Here is a 23,809-nt window from a genome sequence, read left to right on the forward strand (position 1 = left end):
TGTCTTGGGGAATACCATGTAATCTGAAGATGTGTTTTATGAGTACCTGTGCAGTTTGGAGGGAGGATGGTAGCTGAAAAACGGTCAACTATGGTTAAGATGGTGGTCATGCCCTTCGAGGTCAGGAGTCCAGTCACAAAGGCCAGAGCGATATGGGACCAGGTCCGTCTAGGAATGCTGAGGGATTGGAGAACTCCAGCAGGTGGTTGATTAGTGAATTTATTCCTAGGGCAGACAGTGCAAGCCTGAACATACTCTCTCACATCTCGGTGAAGAGACGGCCACCAAAATGGTCTGGAGATCAACGCTGTGGTTCTGCTAACTCTGGGATGGGCTGAAAACTTGGCTGTGTGAAACCAGTGGATCAGTCGTGAACGGACAGTCGAGGGTACAAAGGTTTGGTTTAGGGGCCCTGTTCCCAGATTGGACTCGTCGCATTGAACTCGGGTGACGAGTTCTATCTCCCATGTAAGGGAACCAATAGTCCAATTGGGAGGCAGAATGGGTGCAGGTTCCCTCTCAGAATTGTCTGAGGAAAATTGTCTGGGTAAGGCGTCTGGTTTAGTTTTCTTGGAGCCTGGTCTGTAAGAGATGGACAGATTAAAACGGGATAAAAACAAAGACCAACGTGACTGGTGAGGATTTAGCCATTTGGCTGACTGTAGGTAAGCTAAATTCTTGTGATCTGTCCTGCCCCCTCTAGCCAGTGATGCCATTCCTCCAGAGCCAGCTTGATGGCTAAGAGTTCCTTGTCACCTACATCATAGTTTTTCTCAGCACAGCTGAGCTGGCGAGGGTAGAAAGCACAGGGGTGTAGTTTTTTTATCAGTCTGTGAGTACTGCGACAACACTGCCCCCACTCCTGTGTCAGAAGCATCGACCTCCAATACAAATTTTTTGGAGGGATCAGGATGGGAGCTCTAGCAAACTTCTCCTTCAAAGTCTGAAATACATTGTCAGCTTCCGGTGTCCAGTCAAAAGCGATCTTAGTAGAGTTCAAGGCAGTAAGAGGAGCAGCTGTCTAATTGTAGTTTCTTATAAACCTCCGATAAAAATTGGCAAAACCCAAAAAAGCCGGTAGCTCTTTAAGGGAATCAGGGACTGGCCAATCAAAACTTGCCTTTATTTTCTCAGGGTCCGAGCGAACCTGTCCACCCTCTAGGATGAAACCCAGAAATGTAACAGAAGACTGATGAAACTCGCATTTTTTGGCTTTTACAAAAAGGCAGTTCTCCAGAAGCCATTGAAGGACTAGGCGGACATGTGCTCTTCAATGTTCTAATAGATCAGAATATCGTCCAGATAAACAAAAATGTTCAGAAAGTCTCTGAGAACGTCATTAACTAAGGCCTGAAAAACTGCTGGTACATTGCAAAGACCGAAAGGGATTACCAAGTTTTCAAAATGTCCAAGAGGTGTTTTGAAGGGCGTCTTCCACTCATCCCCCCTGGCTGATTCTGACTAGGTGATAAGCATTTCTAATTTGGTGAATATGGTTGAACCATGTACTGGTTCGAAAGCAGAGGCAATGAGAGGGAGAGGATATTTGTTTCTGACAGTGATCTGGTTTAAACCCCTGTAGTCAATACAGGGACGCAGAGACCCATCTTTATAACCTACAAAGAATAACCCAGCTCCCAAAGAGGATGAAGAGTGGTGAATTATACCCGCTGCCAAGGACTCATTAATGTACTTTTCCATAGTCTGATACTCGGGTCGAGAGATATTATAGAGTCGGCTAGACGGGAGAGGGGCCCCTGGGAGAAGGTCTATAGCGCAGTTGTACGGTCTGTGAGGTGGTAAGGATAAAGCTTTGGTTTTACTAAAAACATGTCTCAGGTCATGAGACATAGAGATGCAGGGTCTGGGAGCGCAACACAGGAGCTGTTCTGAGGAGGTAGGTCTCTCCAGGATAAGTTGAGGTTAGACACTTGAAGATGGTTCTTCAGAAACTCAGAACCAGTATCGTGTTCTTGTCCGAGATCAGGAGATGATCTTTGTCCAGAAGCCAGAGAACACTCTTTAAGCAGAGTCTGGAAACAAACTTGAACTCAGCCAGGTCTAGAAACAACGTGGGAAGGAGGACACACTTGAATTAGTCAAAGCACTCAAGAATAAGGAAAGCTACAGACAAGAGCTTAAGCTTGGCGAGAATCTGTTACCACTGATGGCTAATATTCAGGCAACGAAGTGCTGGCAGCTTCCAGTTTAAATACACCTCCAGGTAATCAGTCAATGCAAAACACCTGTCACCTCTGCACTTGTGAGCTCCAACACCATCTAGTAGAGACCAAGCAGGCAAACGCAAACAGAAAACTCTCAGACCCCGACATTTTGGTGAGAAATCTAGTTTAAGTGAAGATATAAAGAAGGAATGCTAAGCTAATATAGCTATGTAGTCGTGCAAATGATTTACATTATGAGCATTTTACAATATAGTAAATTCATTTTGGGATATTAAGTAATTTATTTGTTTCTTATGGTAGGGCACGCCACCTGCTGGTATAAATTGATACTTGCATTTGGCTAAAATCCACTGATCTGTTCCGACGCTTCCAATCTCCAGTGTTAAAGGTGTCACTTGAAGCACATCAAACAATGTGTTTTGCCCTACTCTATTTTCGTCAAAACAATAAAAAAAATTCTTTTCACAAAACTTCTGTTAAAACCTTGTTTTGTCTTGTGAACATAGCGCTGTGGATCATCTCATAAGATGAATGTACTGTTACACCCCTGTAGAACACTATATCCTGTTGGCTAAACATACATTAATACAGATGTTTTTTGAAGGTGACTTCGCTGTATTAAACCAATTCTAGCGCCCTAAGATCTAATTCATGATGATGGCTTTTGTTCCTAGTAAGAAAGAAGAGCAATAATGACCTTTCCTCATATTAAATCCAGTTAATGCATTCCCACATGAAGCTCCCTTCTATCACCCATAGTAAAGTTAGTCCAAATGAAATGCAGGCTCTCATGGGTAAAAGCATTACTTTTATCCCCATAAGCCGAGCCTTGATTATCATGATTCTTAGTTTGTCCTGGATGCGTTCTCCCCTAACTCACATTTGCCCCACTTTAAACAAATAGGCCTATAATGTAACAATCAAACTGTGCTCTAAGGATTTGTTTACCGCAGGCTCTCTCACCATTAAGTTTCACGGACACCGTAGACAAATAAAGTGGTAATTCCACTTTATCATATGTTACATATACCACAATCAAGCAGCAATTACATGCTCCTTCCATTTGTAAGAGCTCCCAGTGCTGACATGGATGTTTTAATGAGGGTTGTAATGAACGCTCAGGGTGTTTGGCAAGTCTCTGAGATGATGCTGAGGCTTTTATGGCTCCCCATTATAACGTACAATTTGCATCAGCAAATTACAATGCTCCATATCATTATCCTGCACCGAGGCCCGATCATAAATTAGAGCTCCAATTACAAACATCTATCTGAGAACCAGGAATGAATGCAGTGGCAGCCCACCATTTGCAGACAGAAGGGAGAGAAATCCTCCTGTGAATTGTGGGATGAGATTTCCATAAAGGTGTGATATTGCCATAAACCTTCCTTACAGGGAATGCAAGCTTCTGAAAGGAATGGACCATGCCGCTGTTTTTGTCTCTGTAGTTCCACATGACATGTTTCACGTCATAAATTTCAGGGTGTGACATTTTTGGAGTTGCTTGTGGCTTTGTGTTTGTTTACCTTTTGCTTAAATGTTTCTATTTTGGTTTTTGTATCATGTTTATTAGTTCTTTTTCTCCCTCCACCACCTCCTAGTGTTTTCCATCTTAAGTTCCTTTATGGTTGTTTTCTTACTTTGTATGGTTTATTATTATTATTATTATTATTATCTTCATTATTAATAATATTATTGTAATTATTATAGTTCTTTGTCTTCCTTGGATTCTGTAGTTTAATTTCTCTTTTAGTATCTTTGTTTTTATGTTTTAGTATTTGTTCCTTGGCACTCTTGTTTACTAGTTTATTTTCTGTTTCCTTTCCAGTTAATTCAGTCAGTGTGGTTAGGTTTGTTTACTTTTGTATTCAGGTTTTCTTTATGGGTTCTTTGTTTGTTCTCAGGTTGTTATTGTTGTTCCTATGTTCCCTCTAGTTTCTCTGTTTACTTTGTTCATGATTATTCTAGTTTTCTTATTCCCCATTTGATTATTTATCTTTGTCTATAGGTTTGCTTGGTCTGTGTTTCTGTTTATTGTTTATAAGTTACCTTGCCCATCCTCAGTCTTTGTATTTGTTTCACCTGTTCCTTCTGCCTCCCTGCCTCCTTCTCACACCTGTTCCCTGTTGCCTTGATTACCTGCCCTTTGTTATCCCTCAGTATATTAGTTGGTTTTCTGTCATTGTTTGTTGCTGGTTCCTGTTCGTCACAACCCCGTTCCCTACCATGACTATGCTATGTTTATGCTTCGCTTGGAAATGGATGCTACGTTTTTCCATGAGTTCCTGCAGTGTTTTGTAAGTTTTTGATCATTGAGAATAAACAAAAAAATTACTAAGATGCGGCTGCCACGCTCTTGTCTGCACTTTGGTCCAATCCAAAACCCCACATTGACAATAAAAGTGTTTTGAATTTTAATTGCTGTCCGCGAACAAACAGTTCACACTAAATTCAGATGCTGACTGTTTCACACTTCTCATTCAAATGTATGTAAACTGGCACATTCAGCCGTGAAGCGAGGGAAAGCCTTGCCTATTATGCTTCTGTTTATAACGAGTTGGGCCTCTGTCCTATCTAATCTGCTTCTGCTTGATTGTGTCTCACTTTCAAGTTCAACTTGATGCATGGTTCCTACACGTTCTGGAAAAGTCTGTGAAAAATGACATTTAATTTAGATAATTTTCATGTCTGGGTAGGTATGAAAAAAGAAAACCATATGGAATAGCAGATTTTATTTTTATTTTTTCCAGATTTTATTTCTGGTCCTGTTTTATAAATGTTCCATCCTTCCCTCCCTTCCATCCATCCATCCACCCAAACAGCAGTTTTTCTGATATCTCCTAAGAAATTCAGACAGTTTGAATTATAATTCAAACCAACCTACCAGAATGCATATATCTTGTTTGTGATAATGCACAGTGCTCTACTTGTTTAAAAAAGTGTCTACCTGCTTTCTCCCAGGCACAAACTGTAGCTTTAGATGAAACAAGCAGCAGTGTGTCTGTGACGACTCTGTTGCCTGTAATCTGCAACCTGTGACCAAATCTTGCTTGGTGAGGTAGAACAAAAGGCACACACCAACAGATCGCTCCGAGCAACAGGCAAAAACCACCTCTACAGATGAGACAAAAGGCCTGCGGGCTTCCTGCAAGCCCACAAGAACTCCAAAACGCTGCACAAACATAGCCTGAAATTAAGAATAGCTGGAGGCAGGCCCATTTCTACAGCAGAGTTAACATGTTGCCTTTTCTTTGTCTCGGTGAATTTCTAATGTGGGGTTTTAGCAGCACAGAAAAAGAAAACATTTTGCTGTTTTTTCTAAAATACAAAGGAACACCTGGTTAAGTTTTTTTTCTTTTCTGTACTCTATCTCTTTTCAGCCATATTCACACCACTTACCACAATCTGTAGGCTCATTTTAAAGGCATGCATGTTTTGAGGTATTTTTGCATCTGCACATCATAGCAGTTATTACAACTTCTGCTGCTGCTTTAATGTTGCTATAAATCAAGTTTAGGTGGTTTAGTTACCCCCCACTTACCGAACTCTGCCTGTGTGAATAACGTTTGTGAAACCTGTACTGTAAAAGAAGTTCTACTAAGTAGGTCATGTTCTGCCACTCTCCTTCTAATCACTCCACGTAAAAGAACACGATTTTTTTCTACATCGGAGCCCCTAAGCCTTGCTCTTGGGATTTTAGGAGTAACACACTTGCATTTGATTTTCTGGGATGTGTTTTCTCATTTTCTCTCTCTACACAACCCTTGTTACTTTGCTTTACTCGTATCTGACAATACATGAGCAACACCTACCCTGCTCCAGCTCTGCCACTCACAAATGTACCACTTCCCCTCCTCCCCCTGCGCCTCTTTGTCGCTCACGCTGTCTCTCCTTCTCTCTCTGTGGAGAAGGTGTCTGACAGCAACAGCAGGCAAAGTATAAGTTTACAGGAGAGCAGGGGCAATTATACCTCCAGCCGATGCTGGTGTGTTTATGAGTAGAGTAACTGTTAATGACAGTCTTGGGGTTTCTTTAGAGTCCAGAACACAGCTTATGCATGCCTGCGGATTCTATCAGCCTTCCTTCTATGTTGCAGATCTTTGTCAGACATTCTGATTTTTGTTCTTTCTCTTTTGCATAGGCCTCTCTTAAGCTCTAGCTATGTTGTGACTCTAAGTAAACTGTAATAGACTGCTAAGTAGCAATATTAAGCTAGATATCCTTTAACCGCTCATTGATTAGCTAACAAAATCATGTCCCATAAAATCAGAATTTTTGTATGTGTAAACACTTGTCCTAATAAATATATAGGCGTTAACAACCGGATATCTATTATCAGGGTTTTGGCTGCTCTGCCACTTTCCCCCTACGTGCTTTTACACACAGCAGACAGATTGGAGAGCAGTTTATGGTTAAATAAAGGAGCTTAATCATAATAGCTTGTAGGTTTCCAGTGTCTAACACAGGCACCCCCCATTATGCTGCTCTTTTTGGTCAACACTTGGTCAAGCATTCAAGATCCAAAAGACCTTAAGCTAGTTTTTCAATTCAATTCAAAAATACTTTATTAATCCCAAAGGGAAATTGTTGTAGGACAGTCTGATGAAGAGGATGCTCAGGGTTCTCCATAAGCTTTTTTAAGTCCCATATTTTGCTTTGATGTTGTTTGTTCACTAATTTTCATTAATATAATAACGACTTCTAAGCAAAGAGCAGGTTTTTTGACATTCAGATTTAATGGTGCACATGGATCCTTTACCAATTAGGTTCCTTCTGAAGGCATTTTGTTGCACAGGATTTTATTTTGAGGTATAAGAGAAAAGTGCAGCTGAATATTCACATCACACTTTTCTAATCTCATAAAAACTAAATTAAAACCATGTTTATATTTATGCACTAGTTTATTTATCACATAAAATTCCAAAACCATACCTTGATTTAATGTGATTTGAATGTAATGTAATACAGTGCATCCAAAGGTATTCACATCCCTTCGCAAGACACTGTATATTCTATTAATCATTGCTTAACTGTGAGCTTCTTTCTGACTGTTAGTAGCTTAGCTGATTTTATTTTCAGTCTTCAGGATAACGCTTATTGTGCTAATTGTCAGTTTGATAAATATAATAGCAACATTTCAGGAAGAGGGCATTAATATGACAATCATCCTCAAGTCTTTTACCCCTGACCATCCACACTTTAGACCCCATGCTCTACCACAGCAGCGTGTGCTCGGCCTTGGCCCCGTTCATGCTGGGGCACATGAGAGATTAACTGGGCTGGCTTACTCACTCAGTAGGTTTCGCAACTCCCCTCCACTCATCCTGGCCCAATCTGTCAGCTAACCTCCTGCTCAGTCGAACCATGGCAGCAGGGCATCACAAGCCCGACCCGCCTTCATTATGCCTGCCAGATGGGCTGAGAATTAGATTCGAACACCCACTATGGAGAGGGAGTGAAGAGGGAGGGAGGTGGTGGAGAAAAAAGAAGGGGGGAGAAAGTTGCAGGGGGAGGAAAGTAATGTTTTTTGTTTTCATTTATGTTGCAAGTTATTACATTTTAATGTCACACCCCTGGGACCTGGCAACATTAAATGCCTGTTCTTGAATAATCAACACTAACTGCAAGCAAATGCTGGGGAGAAATGAAATTAGCGAGCACAGCAATTTGGCATAGTGATTATCAGCTCCTCGGAGGCACTTCCTGATGATTTAAGAATGCTAACATTTAAGCAAGTCAGATCTCATTACTCTTCAAGGTTAAATCGAGCTGTGTCGTAGGGGAGGCAGATGCCTGATTGGAAGTAGTGCCTCGCTGTCTTTCTGTCTCTCTTCATTTCTCTTTGTTCATGCTAATGTTTCTCACTTTAGCGACAAGTCAGTGCAAGCAGAAAAGAGTGCCGGGCGAAATTGGTCAGAGTCCAATGACACCTTTTGCCATCTCTTAATTAGATCAGGAATTCTCACTCTCAAAGGTGCAATTTATCCTTTACCTTAGATCATCACTGTTCAGTGCCTTGCTGAGCCCTTAGTATTGTTTTAAATCTTCGCATGCTGCAATTGCAAAGTTCAATGAAAACGCAGTTAATGAGGGAATTTACTCTCCTTTGATAAAAACAATCTCTTCGGTACTTTGCTGGCAGTTTTTTGACTACACCACAGCACCAAGAGTGCCTTATAAAAAATGCATCAAAAACTATTATCTTAGCTTTACTGAATCTCAGTGCTGCCTTTGACACAGTTGACCAAAACATGCTGATTATTAGACTGGAAAATAGGGTGGAATTCGTTTGTTACCGTGCTAAAACTGGTTCAGATCTTACTTGGCAGACAAGGGCAACTTTGTGACATTTGCCAGTTACACGTCTGAGGAAACAAAGATCTGATCTGGGGTTCATTCTCAGCCCACATTTATTTCCGTATTCATATGCTACCCATAACTGCTAGCCAGGAGCATACAAGTTTTAATGCTCCTGAACTCTGTAATCAACCGCCTAAAACATTAGATGTTTAGAAGCTGATGGCTTCGTTAAACCACAACAGAAAATATTACTGTTCAGTGCAGCTTTTCTATAGAGGTCAAATGTTATTTTATTTTAATTTGTATCAGGTCTTAGCTATTTATTCTTCTAAATGTGCATTTAGCCTTTTCTATTTTATTACATTTCTATTTTACTGTTTCTATTTCTATTCTATTTCTATTTCTTGCTTCAAATGTAATTTTATTTGCATCTGTTCCTTTTATTTCATTTTTATTACCTTGTGTATGAATGGTGCTATACAAACAATATTTCCGTCCCTTACACGTTTATTTTGAAGTCATCTACTTCTACACTCTTTAAAGAAAATAATCCAGGGAGTTTTTATCCACACCCCAAAGGAAATGTTGATTACCTTCCGCGTTGTGCAACAAATGTGCTTTTATGCTGTACTTCTAAGTCATTCTTGGGAGCCAGAAACAATTTTCAAAGCAATTTCGGTTCTGGCATCTTCTGGTCCAGTGTTTACCTCAGTCTGCCATACACATCTGCTCTCCACACGTACTTGATCCAATTAGGTGACACCAGACAATGGCTGACTCCTCAACAAGCCCAGCACCGCACCAGGGCCCCTGAACAATACGGATGTGTTTTTTCTTCCATTACATTGCGTCAGATGTTTTTAAATGTGTTTACCTATTGCTAATGTGTCAGCTCCCTTTTCCAGAAGGGGGGGACTAGTAATGATGTGATTGAAAGCATTGGGATTGATACAGGTGCACTTTTTACCCCACACTGTCCTCCTGCAAGTTTAGGGGACAGATGGGTTGGACTGTTTTCATTTCCTACACTCCAATGAAATCAAAACATTTCCACTACAGTGATGAGATTTATTTACAGCAGTAACAAAGCTACCTTTGGGAATATGTCTTTTTGTTTTTCCAAGCTGTTGTTTTCTTATGCCGGGGGGTCATTGCAAGTCAAATGTAATCATTCCACTGCTTGGTTATGCATCGTCTCGAATAATATTATTATTATTTTGGTCCCTGGAATCGCATACATCAGGCTTGTGATTTTAATTTCTGAGTCACAAGTGACAGGGTTGATCATGACCAATCATGGATGTTACTCTATTCTTTGGTACATTTTAAAATTTGGCTGCCTGAATTCATTATCGTGTGTAATTTCATGTTGTAAATAATGTAGGAGTGTGTTTCCTCCTACTTACATGGTGTTTGCACTGCTCCGCATCTGATCTCCCTATAGCACATTTCATCTTGTTTTGGCCAAAAGGATTTCTGGATTATAGCTGGTTTATCCCAGGAATGAGAAAAAAAGGCCTCAATTGTACCTCAACCTAACCCATTCATGCTTAAGTATGATTAGAGGAGATTAAGGTGGGTCTGTCTTGTGTTTGAGAAGGCCTCTTGACAATTTGGGAATGGATTGAACAGCTTTGCTTCCACAGCCTTCTTAATTCCATGCCAGAGTTTTTACCCACTTATTTACATTTCAGTTCTATTCTTAGCTTTGGAGCCAGTTTATTGCCTTGATAAAAGTTTTTGTACCCCTTGAACTTTTCCACATTTTTATTACATCACAACCACAATTTTAAAAGGTATTGTATGTGGCTTTTATGTAACAGACAAACACAAGGCAGTTAATAATTGGGAAGTGCAAAAAAATAGGTTTTCTTAATGTTTTGCAGTTACAAATATCAATATTAGTGTGTGTATTTGTATAAGCCGGTCAGTTTAGGTGGATGGGCTTATTGTTAGATCTGGAAAATCTTCAAAGCTTGTCACACAGTTTTAACTTAACGGTGCGTTACACCTCTCCACAACCTTCTCCCTGACCTGTGTGCTGTGTTCCTTGTTCTTCATTATGCCGTTGCTTCATTAATGCTCTCTAACCCATTTCTAAGACCTTCACTGAACAGCTGGGTTTGTACTAAGATTAATTTACACACAAGTTGACTCTATATACTAATAAGGTGATATCAAAAGGTGATTGGTTGAATTGGCTTATTTAGAGACATCAGCGTAAAGGAGGCCTGATAGAAATGCACACTTTAAGATTTATATTGTTAAAAAATATTAAAAACCATACAAGGGTGTGGGAAGCAGGGTTGGGGAAGTTGCTGGAACATGACAGACGTGTTAAAAATATGCAAACAAAAATCTTTAAATAAAACTAAAATGACTTTATCCCCAAAATTGTAGCACTCACAGCAGCCACAAACATTTAGAATGTTTTGCTTCATTCTTGTTTGTTTTTTAAGCTAGGAAGCAAAAATATTAGAAATATGTGATCATTTGAGTCCAACTCTCCCTCACTTCTAAGTTGGTTCGCTCCAACTCACCTCATGCAGCAAGTCTTACTTGGAGTGCTCAGTTCACGTGGAGCACTTCTATCCCAGCTAATTATGTGAAACCGTTCTGCTACCATGTATTCCATTTCCATATCTTCTCTGTATCATGTATATGAGATAGGGCCCTCCCATGTGCTAGATGATATGATCCCCAGATAGATTCATTCAAACCTAATGATAAAAGATTAGTTTGGACAGAGCTACTTATTTGACAATCATTGAAGTGCCACTGTGATGGATGGCAGGGAGAACTTCCACTCCTCTCTCCTCCCACCCCAAAACGATGGCTTTGTTCTTTAATACCCCCTTCTTTATTTTTAACTGCCTGAGCTCAAGGTCTTGTCTCAATTTGAAAGAGAAATTTAAAATTGAATTAAAATTGCTCACTCACCCAAAGCCGGGTAGTATGCACCTTAAAAATCACATAAATATTCCTACAGGCCCCCACACATAGGCACCCCCTCTTTTATGGTCACCTGGTAATCTAAATTAGTCATGCCGGAGGGACCACAGCATCATTTTATTACATTGAAGTGCCTGTGACATAACTGATAGCACCACCAAAGCTATGCTAACATATTTGGTAAGGTGAGTTCAAGGAAAAACATCATCATATGGAAGGTTTCAAAGCTTCAGTTTGCTTGCCTTCAGAAATATTCCTTCTCTGACAAGATAATTATGTCTTTGGAATGGCATTACTATGAACTGCAAGCCCCTTATTTATTATACAAACTTAAGAACCTGATGTATATTTTTTTGATGTTGTCCCAGATCTGTTCTCTTCATTCTGAGACAATAATTATCCAATGTAAAAACCAGATATAATGCAAAAGTTTCCAAAACCAGCACGTTCCATAGCAAGAAGAGGTTGAAAGCTCGAAAGATAAAACAGAGCGTCTTTGCTGTAATACGATCAACCTTCTTGGTAACTACTAAAATCATCTCTAGGTCAATTTTTGCCCCCTTGCCAAATTTAAAAAATGTCCCCATGCCAGGTACAAACTAATGCTGATAGTTTCTTTTCAAGTCAAGTATGAAACAAAAAAACCGCAAAAGCATAAAAATGACTTGCACCTGCCAGAGACAGCTCTCTGTCGCAGGAGCCAGAATAAACAGCATGCATGACCCTGTAGAAAATGCCCTTCCCTTATAGGTTCTTCCATCTCTGTGCTTCCTCTGACAAATTTCACACCAAGGATTCTTGTGGTCACTGCAACCTGGTAACAACTAGGTACGGTGTGTTTACTATTTGGAAAAGATCAGTTCTTGAGTTTATAACCAACTGGTCAAGGCCAGTCTAAAAAAAAAAATAATCTGATTGGGGTCACTAGCCATGTTTTGCTGCATCTCTAACCAATTATGTCTGAAAAACCACAAGGGAAGTTTCACTCATGCATTGTACCATCCATATGACAGACCATTTTAAGATTCATCTGTCTAGATCACTTCAGCAGGGAGGTTATCTTTTTGCTATGGAAAGAATGGTTCTCAGTAGCAGTCAGGGCATTACTTTGCATCCATACTGGGTGCTATTTATTGGAACCATGAAATCTAATCTCTGAGCTCAGTTGTAAGTGGAAAGAATCACTTTGATCGTGATATTGAATGAAAAGTAGCAGTTTAAGCTGTGGAAGAATATAGTCACAGTGAATACTTCTGATGTAGTATAAATGTAGACCCAGAGGCATAGGACATCATTTAGCTACAGCTTTTCCTACAAAGGTTTAATAATGACTAAGAATGGTCTGATCAATAGGAGTTTCCAAGCGGTCATGCTATCACATCCAATATCTCCTCTACATCTGTGCCCAATTGATTCACACAAAAATATAACTTTTCACAAATGAAATTTGTGAAGTGCCAGAGCAAGCTGGCAATGTTTGTGTGCAAAGAAAACAAGGACAGAAAAGAGAAAGAAAAGTTTGAATAGGGTATGAAAGTGTTTCCACTGACAGTTTGTGTTAAACCGGTCTCAGATATGCTCTTTGTAAAGCTTTTCTCGCCTTTTCAGAAACCGCCCACGCGTCTGTAAAGGTGCTGGGCGAGATGAGCGCAAATGATACTGTGGTTCCCGCACACTTTGCCGACTGAAATTTCACAACCCATAGTGGTTACTGACAGGGAAGGCTTGATAAAATCTCACCTGATTAGAAAAAAAGAGCAAGAGAAGGAGTGAGAAAGAGTTGAGGCATTGGTGAGTAAAAATGAGAAGAGATAGCAGGCTTCACCAGGTCTCTGAGGTTGCATCTAGGTTTCAGTTGACACATCTCTGGCTGAGCCTGTGTGCACCACCATCTCCACAAGTGAGTGGATTGAGTCAAGACTGACAGAACAAAAACCACGCAGACATTGCTTTATCTTGTGATTGCAAATTTGTGAAGACCGGGCTGTGAAGGTTGGTTACCCCTTCAGGCGTTTAAAAAAAACAGTGTAAACACCTGTTGATTTTTTTCTCAACTAATATCTTTAAAGGTAATATATTTATCTTTTACTTTCTTTTCAACAGTAGCCCAAACTAGATTTGACATGTCGGACTTGTCTAAGGGCTGAAAGATGAGCTTACCCCCACGTAGGCAGAAGATCTGACCCCAAAACAGCTAACCATTCTGGCTCCTGGGAGCTGTTGAACCGAAAATGAACTGCTAAGAAAGATAACATCGCAGCCAAACAGCAGCTTTTACTGTTGAGAAGCGGAAGAAGGAAGGAGGCTAGAGATGGCATCATCCTGTGTCTTCTTTTTCTGACTAACTCCACCATAATAATTCTGTTCATATCTGATTATCTCAGATTTAATGTGCTCTATGTTGTCCATCAAGATAGGTGATAATACAGGGTTTTAGTTTTTGAACTCCAAAGAAGGGAGTTTGACAGGCTCATCAGCATATGTGAGGTGTGAACAAGTGGCAACAAGCATTCAGGGAAAACACATTTCCCAAACATAAGCTCTTAATTGAAAGATTTATTTTCTCAGATTGAACCTTTCAAAGTTCAGTAAATAGACATATGTCAGAGAGGGTCCACACACTTCTCCCCTTCTTCTGTTCGACATTCTTGCTAGCAGAGTTGCCATAGGCCCTCATTACAGTGACAGCTCCGTCACAATCTATTAAACTGACTGGAAGCCTGTGCACCTTATAACTGGCACCAAATATTGGTTTTGCAGATAAATGTTGAGAAAAAAACCACATTAATGATGAGAAAAATAAACAAGACGCTTGTCGACAGGATGGGGGTGGTTGTCCCTTGGGGAAAGGAACCTGAGGGATATAGAAATAGTAACCACCCAATATGGCATTCACCACCTTCCCAGAAAATATCTCCCATTCTCCCAGTAACTTGCAGCTACTAAGGCATGCAGTAGTGCCAGTAAGACAGCAAAGATTTCATTTACCCTCTACAGAGATCCCAATCCGAATACACGCCTTTGGGGTAATGTTAAGTCTTTTTAGAAGTTACAAAGATGTAATTAGACAAATTAGCTCAGCAGACACTCAGGGTTGTGTTTTTAATAGCGGCATGTTGCCTAGGTTGGTAATTAGCAGGCAGCCTCTGCTACAAAATCACACACTGCACCCAAAGCCTTGCATTTGTAACCTGACAACCAGTTTCTGCACAGTAATGAAGGCTTATGCATCCCACAGGCTCGGTTTGTCTCACTTGCGGCCAGATTTGATGTAGGAATTCACACTGAGCCACTCTGCAAATCTCTTGTTTATTCCCGTGTACCATTTTGTTGCAGCTTAAAGGTGTTTGTCTTTTTCAGCATGGTGATGTATTCAAATCAAACTGATGTATTTTTGCCTGAGAGGCACAGACTTTCATTTGAGCCAATCACCTTTATGGTTCAATTCATCAGGGCTATGGCCGACGTGTCCAGGTCTCTTGTTGAGAAAAGCACCCGAGGAGCTGATCAGCCATTTCCATACAGGCTGCAGCTCTCACACTTTTAATGACTTGCCAATGGTGATTTTGACTAAGCGTCTGTTTTTTATTAACTCAGAACAAATTCCTCATCTCCCTGACACTAGGCATTCTCTATGAATTGAATCGAGTGGGCTGAATGCCAGATCGCAAAAGAAGCAGGAAAATGCAGATTAACTTGGAATGGAATTGATTTGCCTATTTACTCTATGTGACCATATTCAATTTGTGTCTGTTTATCACAAATATGCCTTAGTTGCAAGCTTTTCATACTTACAATAAGTTTTTATATGCAGGCGGAAATTGATTTTTTTCTCTGTTTTCTATCTATTTGTATCCAATCTCACAATATGAGGCCAAGTCTTTATCTGAAAAGACATCACATTTAGGTGCCTTGAGTAGGAGCACATTCAGTGGGTCATAACTCACTTCATTCACCAGCTTACAATATTCAAAGTATGTTTATATTTCATAATAGTTATTTATATTAAACTGTAAGACGTACTGTGTTACAATACATTTTAAATTATTACAATCTACCAAAGTGGTAAAGTCGAGGGAAACTTAAACATAGTTTTAAATTTTATTTACTAAAGAAAGTCCAAATAGTGTAAATGCAATTGTAGACAATAACCCTAGACATAATGCCAGAGCAACAATGAAATGATTGAGATGTGTTCATGTTTTAAAATGGCCCATTCAAAGTCCAGACAAAAATTCAGTCAAGAATCTTTGACAAGGAAAATTTTGTTACCTATCTATCCAGACTGAGTGAACTTGGCAAAAACAAGCCAGTCTCCAGATGTGCAAACCTGGTAGAATATGCCCTAAAATTTGATTTTACAAAGCATTGACTCAGAAGAGCTAAATACAAATGCATGCCACACTTTTCCGATTTTTGTTTTTAAAAAACGTTTTAAACCATGTATCATTTTCCTCCCACTGCACAGTCATGAGCTACTTTGGTCCATCACAACAAATCCCAATAAAATAGATTGAAGGTTGTAGTTGTAAAATGACAAAATGTGAAAAAAGTCCAAGGAACATGAATAATTTTGGAAGGTACTGTATTTCTAATTATATATCTTTGCTGTAACCTATCTCGTTTATTGTGGTGTTTGTAGTACACAGTGGCATTATTATAGTTTTTGCTTTCCAATGCGGTTTTATTTGTTGACAGAGACTGGCAAAATGTCCTCCACTCACTGACATGGGAAGTAGATGGTTGTAATGTGTTGTTAGAGGATACCAGTACACATAACACACAGGAGCTTTGTGGTTAAAATAGATAAGGCTGGAGCTTGTAGTATGACAGGGAGCACAGGGTTGGGAAATGGAGGACAAGAGAGAGTAGCCTTAAGGCCAAAAGAGTAGGCTGGGAGTAATGAGAGCCAGCTCTCACCTAGGCTGTAAGGGCAGCTGCCAGAGCAAGAGAAGGTGAAGAGCAACAACAGCCTTGGAAAACAGAAATGGCTGCCTCACCGTAGCTGAAATAAGAAAGAATAGGAACACATTTTATATTTTCCACAATTCAAGTTCAAAGGAGACTATAATAATCACTGTTACTAATAATATTTCCATCCACCCATCCATCCATCCATCCATCCATCCGTGAGCCCTTCCTGCTGCTTTCAACTTTTTAGATGCATTCAGACTTAAGCTCTTTCACTTCCAAACATTTTTAACATGGCAAAAGTTGTACCTTCAAAGTATCAGCTGGTTACATTCCTTTTCCAAATGTGTTAGCATTTTGCTTCAAGCACTCCTGTAAATATGCACATATTTGTTTTACCTCAGGAGTATTTGGCAAATTAAGGCTAAAGCGGTTGGTGGCTTTTATTCCTTTGGTAATTCTTTCAGTACAGGTTAAGAGTAAACACTTTATTTGAAACAGCACTGCAGTGTTATTACTTAAATATATCTAAAATAGCTTTCTTGTATTTTACATAATTTTGCAATATCTGACAAACACATGAAGAGGGGTAGCTTTGGAGCATATAATCAGATCTAATCAGGGGCAGAGTCAGCCAACATCACAAAAAGGAATGGCTGTTAAGACATTGGGGCCCTGTGAACCCCTCCGAGGGCACGGTTTGAGTTGAAAAATACTTTTAATTTGAGTGCTACTGTTTCTCAGGTGTGGATTGTGACCCATCAATTCTTTATTATATCTTTAGATCCCTCTAATGGAATTTGCAGGTCTGTTTTGCTCCCTCTTGCTCTCTCATGTCATCCACACACACACACACACACACACTTATGCAGTGTAAGGTTTTCTGTGATGGGCCTGCCTGTGGCACAGACATGTTGGATCGTTTGATTCCAGCTAATAACCAGCTCTAGCTGCCTTTCTGATGTTAGAGACAGCTGGAAGGTTTCAGTTAGTGTGAATGGAGACTGATTCTGTCGCGAGGGTCCCTATATGCATGTGTGTTTCTTCTGGAGGAAGTTACTGAAAAGCGGTAGCGTTATATTCTGTAGTATTTGAAAAATACACGTTTTTCTCTGTATTATTCTGGGTCCTTACTGTAAATCTTAACACTTTGTTTAAAAGTTAGTTATTTTCTTTTATTATTTTTTTAAAATTAGCCTGCTTGTCTTTCTATTATGCATTTTTTTTCTGTTAAGTCATTTGCGGTGTAAAAGATGTCATAAGACAAAGATACGTTACATTACAGTCTACATCTGCACAAACAGCTATGCTCATAGATACACTAATATGATAGCAAAAGCCGCTCCTTCCTTTATACTTTCACATACAAATATATGTTATCAGGTCAAATGAAACGACATCTGTTTTGACACATTTAATGCTTTGCGGTTTGATTAATGAGAAAAAAGGAAGTGGTAATGAACTGTGAACATGCTGTTTCCTTTCATTTAGAGACTCAAGCATCAGCTCATTCTCTCACTCTCCCCCACAAAAGCAGCATTAATGCTCTGTCCCTGCAGTGCTCCCAATTACCTCTGGGACCTCTGCTATGCTCCTCTCTACATATTCAGTGTCACAGTGGCTATTAGCTTCAGTTTGTTAGCACATCAATCATGTATGGGTTCTTGATTCATTAAAAGTGGTCAGACTTAAAAAGTACATGAAGTTTGAATGTTTTCTTTATGACTGAAGACTGATATGGCTATGGATCAGTGTATCGTGTATGAATGTGTGGGTTTATGAGAACAGTTGTGTGAATGTGGCTCTAGCATAAAGTGCTTTGAGTGGTCAGTATGACTAGAAAAGCACTAAATGAATTCAGTCCATTTATCAATACAAATAAATTTTAGCTTAGATATTTTAATCTTTTCATTTCTACTCATAGTTAAAGGCTTATTTTAAAAGAACACTACAGAAGGGAGTCTGGCAGTATAACTCTGGTTTTACTTGCTGCTAATTTTTCTGTGCAGTGTGACAATAACAAATACAGATATACTGTTGTACTGTGGTCTGATGTCCTGGAAGCTCTTTCACAAGTTAAGTAAGAGACAGTAAGATCGTAAGTGTATGCCATGTTATAATGTCAAGGTCAGAAGGTTATGTTAATCACTTTGACTCAGACCAGAGTTTTAGTTAACATGGCTTTAGTCTTACTAGTGCAAAGTTCTGAATTAAAGAATTGGTGATGAAGTCAGTGTAGACAGACAATATTTTATGCAGTGTAAAATACTAAGTATGAATTTTGTTATCCAAACTTGTCATCAAGCCTCATTAGACGTCATGAAGTTGTTTTTCGTCATTCATTCAGTGCCGTGCTGCAAAGCAGTTGTGGTCTCCTAGCAATGATGCCTTGCAGCAAGAAGGCCTAGGTTTAAATCCTGACTTTGACTTCGACTATGAGTTCCTGAACGTTTTTTTTCTAAAACCTAGTTTCCCGGAACCTTTTTACCTGTCTTGCCCATTTATGGGATGCTTTTCCACTGAGGTGGTCTAAAATCAGGCCTTATTCTGCAGGAGGGTGGCTATCATTTGGGAATACAGATTTTCTTCCTCTATAACAATGATGTCCAGAATAAAAACAGTGAAATCAGACCAAAACTGCATTCATTTCTGATTGTTTCATAGTGGCTACCGTTTAAAAGCCACATACTACGCTTTGAACTGTTTGAAAATGTTTAGGCAGGGAGGATTTTACAAGAACCAAATAATGTATCATCCAATTAATATATCACATTTAGTCAGAATCAGAGCATTTTATTTATCCTCTTATGGGCTATTCAGTTTACACTTCACAGATCCAATCATATAAATAAATCCCTTTGGCATGAGAAAATAAAACACACACAGTCAAATCAGCAGCAACACTTGGACTGGGCTTAGCATATGTGTGGGGTTGTTCAAAGTTCTGCCTGAGGGCCAATAGTAGTCCTCAGTATGATTTTGTGTTGCATGTAACCACACTTAAAAAATGGCACATATTTGGCCTGTCAGGACCGTTGGTTGATGCAAATGGACACTTAGGGCATGATTTTTACTGGCAAATATAACTGCCTTAAAAACCTAAATGTTAGTTCAAACACAAAGTATTCATCTTATATCAACAAGGCTTTTTTCTTTCAATTTGAATTTATAGTAAAGAGGACCACAGAGATCTAGCAGCTTTTACTCAAAAGCAGACCAGACACAATTTTGCATATTTTTGCGAGTATTCTCAACTTGACATGCATGGCAGAACACTTAGAAACCATTCGTTTAGGGCCAATAAGCCATGATTATTTGAGCAGCCTGACGGTTGAAGGAATGAAGGAAACTGATGCGGGCATGTAGTAACGCCACTCAGATTACATCAAAGCAAACTGCTCTGACAGGACATTGTCCCATCTGTTAATGATGCTTTGGCTTTTCTGACTGCAGCTCACTTCCAGAGAGAAGTCATCATACTTAATGTCAGTAAAAAAAATCATATACCTAATTAGCATTTAAAATCAAATGAGTAATGTAACAAGTATCACAGTTTAACATTAAATAAATCATCTTCCCTCCCTGGCTTACTTAGGTTATTCCTAATCACCAGCCTCTATGGGTCACATAGGCATACACACAGAAACAAACAGAACCCCTTCAAAGCACTAAGACAGCTGGCAACTGTTATTTGATGTTTAACTCCAAAGGAAATCAGTTAATTTACAAAAAGCAAATTACCATTGTCTAAATATTTGAAGAATGAGATCAATTTAAAAATCCTCCCACAGACTGATTTCCAGGATGGAAATTTCTAATTTGGGATTCAAACAAAGCAATTAGTGGAAAATAAATAAGTGGTGGAGTGGAGGCAGCAGCGTTGTTAACCTCAGTGACACAACAGGCTCAACGGCACACAACGTTGTGGAAGTGTGTTGTTTGATTTTTAAAGTTGGACTCACTCAGCACAGGATGCCACATGTCAAACAATGACCTGGGGCCTCTCAGAGGAGGAAATGTCTCCTTTATACAAGTGATATGCAGCACAACTGCCAATGTGGTATTTGCCAGATGGCCTTTGATGGATGAGGAAGTGATCAAGTACACAGCTTTTTTGTTCCTTTTGTGCTTTTAATTATTTTTGGATTATCTAAAAACCTAATAGTTGGTCAAAGTATTCTAGAAATCATAGCTGTAGAATGCCAAAGACATGATCACTAAACTATAAAGTATGTTAACTGACATACTGAATAACAAATAAATTATCAAAATTGTGATGCATTCAAATTTGGCAAACCTTGAAAACAAAGGATGTTGTGCAGATCTTAAGGCTATAGTAACTGAGGTCCTGAGGTAAGAGATAAAATTGTAGAGAAGTTCAAATCAGGTTAATATTATAAGACAACATCCAAAGCTTTTAGCCATCTTAGTGCTGTTTCAACCATCATCTGAAAGTAGAAAGAGTATTGCACATCTGTAAATCTACCGGCTCTTGGTTGTGTATCTAAACTGACCGGCTGGGCAAAGACACCATTATCCAAATAAGAGGTCCATGGTAACTCTAGAGGAGCTGCAGAGATCCACAGCTCAGGTGGAAGATCCTGTTACCCAGACGACTGTCAATTGCGCACTACCTGAATCTGACCTTGATGGAACCGTGGGAAAATGAAATGCATTGTTGAAAGAAGGGGGATCTATATAAATGCACATCACCGTTTTGATCAGTAAAAAAAATTAAACAAGCAGGATGAGTTGGTGTATCAAATAAAATCTCAACAAAATACCTTAAGTTTGAGGTCGAAATGTGGCAAAATGTGATCAACTTCAAGTGGTTTTGCAAGGCATCACATGCACTTATCTTCTATCCATGTTATGCAAATTAATATTCACACTGTAATTTGTATACCATAAATGCCATAAAATGGTTACCGTTTACTGAAAACTGGATTACTTTAGTGTCTACAATAACTAACATCTGCTCCAAAACTCAGACAGTACAGGTGAACTTTTAACTTGTGGCTAAAATGAAAAAGCTCTATGTTTTGTTGCTACGGAAGCAGTTATCTCTGAGATTGTGCTTGCTTGACAGAAGAACATTTATTCTGAACTGAAATGTTACTTTCTCACTCTCTTCTGTCATGTACCTTTTGACCTAACTCCACTTAAATTATCCCAAAGAAAAATGTCTTCTCTTACTCTGAAAGAGACTAGGGAGAAAAAAAATGCATCTCTCGGTTTTTCAACACTTTTGCTCCAAGCACTGTGCCTGCTCCTGCAAAACAGTTGGGTTGTAAGGACCAATGTAATTAAGAACTTCCTGTCAATCATATCTACAGGGGTTGGACAATGAAACTGAAACACCTGGTTTTAGACCACAATAATTTATTAGTATGGTGTAGGGTCTCCTTTTATGGCCAATACAGCATCAATTCGTCTTGGGAATGACATATACAAGTCCTGCACAGTGGTCAGAGGGATTTTAAGCCAGTCTTCTTGCAGGAAGATACGTGATACTGGTGGAGGAAAACGTTTCCTGACTCGCTCCTCCAAAACACCCCAAAGTGGCTGAATAATATTTAGATCTGGTGACTGTGCAGGCCATGGGAGATGTTCAACTTCACTTTTATGTTCATCAAACCAATCTTTCACCAGTCTTGCTGTGTGTATTGGTGCATTGTCATCCTGATACATGGCACCGCCTTCAGGATACAATGTTTGAACCATTGGATGCACATGGTCCTCAAGAATGGTTTGGTAGTCCTTGGCAGTGATGCGCCCATCTAGCACAAGTATTGGGCCAAGGGAATGCCATGATATGGCAGCCCACACCATCACTGATCCACCCCCATGCTTCACTCTGGGCATGCAACAGTGTGGGTGGTACGCTTCTTTGGGGCTTCTCCACACCGTAACTCTCCCGGATGTGGGGAAAACAGTAAAGGTGGACTCATCAGAGAACAATTCATGTTTCACATTGTCCACAGCCCAAGATTTGCGCTCCTTGTACCATTGAAACCGACGTTTGGCATTGGCATGAGTGACCAAAGGTTTGGCTATAGCAGCCCGGCCGTTTATATTGACCCTGTGGAGCTCCCGACGGACAGTTCTGGTGGAAACAGGAGAGTTGAGGTGCACTTTTAATTCTGCCGTGATTTGGGCAGCCGTGGTTTTATGTTTTTTGGATACAATCCGGGTTAGCACCCAAACATCCTTTCAGACAGCTTCCTCTTGCGTCCACAGTTAATCTTGTTGGATGTGGTTCGTCCTTCTTGGTGGTATGCTGACATTACCCTGGATACCATGGCTCTTGATACATCACAAAGACTTGCTGTCTTGGTCACAGATGTGCCAGCAAGACGTGCACCAACAATTTGTCCTCTTTTGAACTCTAGTATGTCACCCATAATGTTGTGTGCATTTCAATATTTTGAGCAAAACTGTGCTCTTACCCTGCTAATTGAACCTTCACACTCTGCTCTTACTGGTGCAATGTGCCATCAATGAAGACTGGCTACCAGGCTGGTCCAATTTAGCCATGAAACCTCCCACACTAAAATGACAGATGTTTCAGTTTCATTGTCCAACCCCTGTATGTCTGTTGTGAACCAACAGGTAAGATTGCAAAGTTGTGTCAGTTTACCACATTCATCTCATCACAGTCATCTGGAGCTCATTACTAGCCTATAAGTCTCTCCTCTGACCTGTACCAGGTGCACCTAAAGGGATCTATTTCAAATAATTTGAACAAGTTTGTCTGTTTGTTATTAATGACATTTACTACCAATATTTCATGATTTTATATTTTTCACTTTATCACACTGTGGTCTCCTTCAGACAAAAAACAGGCAGAGAGATAATGTGCTCTGCTGCAGACAGAGCTTTAAGTGTCCTCACCCTGACTTTTACAATGAAGAAAGGTTAAGTTAGCACTGTGTTAGATTTATGCTGCCTTTCAAGCATCCTTCAATTCCACTTACTTTCCAGATCAAGCTATCCTGGACCAGTCTATAAAATCCCACAGCTTACTTTTCCTTAATTAAATGCCACTCGTAATGCTCCCTGGTGCACCCCGTATATCTGCAGCCGTGGCTGCTCCTTAAAAAAGCAAAGAGCCACCTTTAATGCAGCTGCACCAAGGGGACGTAGCTACCAGGCATTCATCTTAACAAGGTCACACCGTTTGATTTTTAATATAACGGTCACTGCTCAGGCCCTCGGTCCTCCTTTGAAATATTAAAGCTCATTAATGATGTGGAAGCTGCCGCACCCCTCCCCTCCTCTCAAAACCATCAGCGATCATTCTCCAGATGAGGGTGAGGACAGTCGATCTCCTGTGTGGTGAGGCCTGCTCCTACTTACTGCCAGGTCTTGGACAAAACCTTGCTTTATTGGGCAACTTTATGGCATTCATTATGCACACTTAACAGCCACTGTAATTCCCTCACATGGGATGAGGAAGT

At 39.9% G+C, this 23,809-nt stretch overlaps 1 protein-coding gene across 9 annotated transcripts in view; it reads left to right on the forward strand.

Moving 5' to 3' along the window:
• fbrsl1 (fibrosin-like 1) overlaps window positions 1-23,809 on the forward strand; it is a 427,092-nt gene that overhangs the window by 213,908 nt on the left and 189,375 nt on the right. The gene's annotated exons all lie outside the window — the stretch shown is intronic.

Source organism: Girardinichthys multiradiatus, chromosome 12 (assembly GCF_021462225.1).
Source record: "Girardinichthys multiradiatus isolate DD_20200921_A chromosome 12, DD_fGirMul_XY1, whole genome shotgun sequence".
NCBI lineage: Eukaryota > Metazoa > Chordata > Actinopteri > Cyprinodontiformes > Goodeidae > Girardinichthys > Girardinichthys multiradiatus.